Here is a 3,772-nt window from a genome sequence, read left to right on the forward strand (position 1 = left end):
ATTTAGCTGTGATCTTCTGTAAAGTCGAGGTACTTCCCCAGTCGAGCTACCCCAAAATTGAGCAGGATTTCCCACTTTGTCCTACTATCACATTTATGTGGGTTATGTATCAAAAAGTAGAACAGCAGGAAACACATGAACAAAATATTTTTCCCCATAAGTAGTTTTCAAAACTGTTTTATTAGGGTCTTCATTTATAATGACGCAAACAAGTAACAAGTAAAAGCGTGACGTCATTACGAGGTTTACAGCTGGCTTAATAATGTTACAAAGTTCCTAACAACGTCGGTAATAACATACACCAACATAAACCGGAAACCAGAAACAACTAATGATGTCACAATATATTAAAAGAACACATAGACAACAGACTAATATCAAAAGAAATCATTACTTGCTGTAATATTTATTCTATTATTTAATTATGATTTGGTGATTTTTATTTCTTTATTTAAATTTCTTATGTTCAATTCAATTCACTCATCATCATGATGCAATTCATTTAATTATTATTTTTAAATATAAATTTTACATAATTTCATTTATTGAATTTTAAATTTAAAATGTCTAAATTTTAACATTGTTAATTTAAATAATTCATTAGAATGTTTCTTTTTTTTATTGCTTTTAAATTGTCATTGAAATGTTATATTCTAAATTCAATATTCTTAATTTTATTATATTTTACTGTATATTCCATACACTGTTTTCTGGAATAAGGAGTTATTATTATCATCATTATTTAGAATATTGAAATGTAAAATTTTATTATTATAAGTGTAACAAATAAATAAATTGAAATACCAACATATTGATATTAAAGTCAAACTTTTTTTATGCTATGAGTTAATTTTAAAATCAATTCAATCATCATTTTGTATTATTAAAACACAACATTGAATAAATATTCATACAAGAGAAACCGTGATTCATTTAGTCTAAATAAACGTTTAACATTCAGTAAGTTGTATTAAACAGTAACTCTACAGGCCGTTATTAATGAATTAAAAACTTAATTTCTCCAAAGAACGGTAAAATGTAACAAAAAGGAACGCTAATCTTCTAATTCTTAACGATATATATCTTTCGTCGGCAATTTAAAAGCAGTATATCAAGTAACAGCCTCTTAAATCATTTATAACGCTGTAGGACAATTTGAACCCGACGAAGATCCGTGGGAATATATAGGACGTACAAAATATCACGGCACCGAAAGACATAAAAAACGCCTTCTGTGTGGATTCAGAGAAGTATAGGCCTTTTGAGACGCCATAAAACGCCGAGGTCTCAAGAGACTGACACACGGACTCTAAGTTAAGTAAACGGGGTTTTATTTTTTTTTTTCTGCAAATTGACTGCTTAAATTTTCTAGCAAGCCGCTAATGGCTTTGGTTTTATGATTTAAAGTATTGTAGCAATCAGCAGAAGTATACTTCTACTATTATGTTAATTTTTAACTTTTTTTTGGGCTTACTCTTGACCCCAGTCTAGCTCTAGAGCAGAGACGAGGTCAAAGATGGAGCGAGTTCACCCAGAAGAAGCCTGTTCGCTCGCGCTTTAAACATGTAAGAGTTGTATGAACTCGGCAATACAGACGCCAGCAGGGAATTCCACTCCTTGGTCGTGCGCATTAAAAAAGATGATTCGAAGCGCTTTGTAACTAACGACACATTAGGAAATAACTTGTTTGAATTCTGGAGTTGGGTTACTTGACTGTTCTGGGGAAGGGCTTCAACCTTGAAGACGGTCACAGCCAAATAATAGTGCTTTCAAGTCGTTTTGTCTTCCTTTGGATGACAAACTAGTCAAGCCTACTAAGCTATTGAATGTTGGAATAAATATTTTGCAGTAGGAGGGGGGACTTCTTAGTAATATTGACAAAAAGGATTGTAGGCAACTTGCATTGTTCTTTCTGGTTTGGAAATGCCCAAAACTTGAAGGTATACACTTACCATAAATCAAAGAATATTCTTGCTTACCACTCTAGTGATTTAAGAATATATTATCAATATAACTATCTTTGTTATTTTATTGTTATAAAAATGTGATACTTTTCAAATGAATGTGGTCCTATAACCTATTATTTATATCTATAAATAGATTTTCGAATTATTTACTAGAATGCTTAAAAAGAACTGGACTTAAACATCAAATGCTTCATATTAAACAAAGTATTGTCTAATATAGTAATACTAGTCGAAACAAGAAGCCCGTATGTCAGTTAAAGGCGTGAAAACGTTATTTATTCATAGCCCGGGCTCCGCGGAGATGTTTCATCCTCTAAACATTAACATACTGGCGGTTAAATTGTAAATTTTCCATTGACAGGGGAAAACTGGAGCATACTTATACAAAAACGGTTAAAAATACCGAGTTTAGTGGTTTATTTTTCAATCAGCAGTATCAAGGACATAAAAGTAACTCAAAAGAATAGTATCTGGTGAGATATTCTTTCATTGACTAATTCAGTCTGTAATGTTGCACTGCCAAGTCGAGGTTCCTGTCGCCATATAGGAGAAGTAACGGAGTTTAGTCTGGTAAAATATGGTAACAAAAGGCTTCAAGTTTAATACGCAAAACTAAAATATAGCTCTGATACTAATTTTAATAAGATTTTGTTGTAGGTACACAATTTAAGTCGATACTTCATTCCATTGGAGAATAAGAGTATCAATGCAGGAAATATCATATGCCAGGCAACTGTTTTTTTTTTTTTTTGGTATAAGTAGCAATGGAGCCGTCGCAGAAATATTAAGTCGTCTAAATAAAAAATAAAATCGTTGCTTAAGATAGTTACATGATTAGATCAACAGACGTATAACATTCCTGATAATATCGCAACTGTGTATATAATGTTACAACGAAATTAAATGATAATGTCAGACTTTATAATATGCAATTATAAAGCTAAATGGCTGCTATCATGAGCTTGATAGCCGATTTTCGTGCTGAGCGTAACATGACTATTTTCTAACCAAACTTCAAAAAGGAGAAGGTTACTCAATTCGACCATGTATATATATATATTTTATGTGCGTTGAGGGATAACGTCGTCATTTATGAACCGATATTGATAATTCTTTTTTGTTGAATAGGAAATATCCCAAGGGTGGTACCATGATAAGAAAACTAGGATCTGATGATGGAATCCCAGAGAATTGAGGGAAACCCTCGAAAATCGTAGTGACGACTATTTTTTCGTCTACTTACGTTGTATTACTTGTCAATGTCATTGAAGTCAGTTTTTTTTATTTGCTAGCAAACACAATTCTCATATAATCAAATATATAATTCTATGAGTTTAAAAGTCCAAACAAAACTGTATCAGGTCCAATTTTTCTCCAGCACTATAGCTAATATTGTACTTTTTTTACAGACAGACGTCTGTCTCTCATTTAGTCGACCTCAACTAAGATTTCACAGATTAGAATCGGGTGATGAGAAAGAATATTACTAAAAACATTTATCTGTTTAATTCACTTTATAGTGTATTGTCCACACTGTTTGCCTGAACAGAAGCATTCAAAATACACGAGTATTTGAATTGAAAGATAGAATGAAATACAACCGAAGGCTGTGCCATAATTTACAAATAAATAAAGTATCCAACGCGTCTAAAACACGCAATTTATAAGGGCCGGGATTGACCGTGTATTTTATAGGATGATTGATTGATTGGTTGGCTGTGACTGTGATTACCATATTTTCTCGACCAAACTGACATACGAGCGTATCATTTATTTCAGTAAATTTAAAATAAAATACAGCTAGA

Source organism: Melitaea cinxia, chromosome 23 (genome assembly GCF_905220565.1).
Source record: "Melitaea cinxia chromosome 23, ilMelCinx1.1, whole genome shotgun sequence".
Lineage (NCBI taxonomy): Eukaryota > Metazoa > Arthropoda > Insecta > Lepidoptera > Nymphalidae > Melitaea > Melitaea cinxia.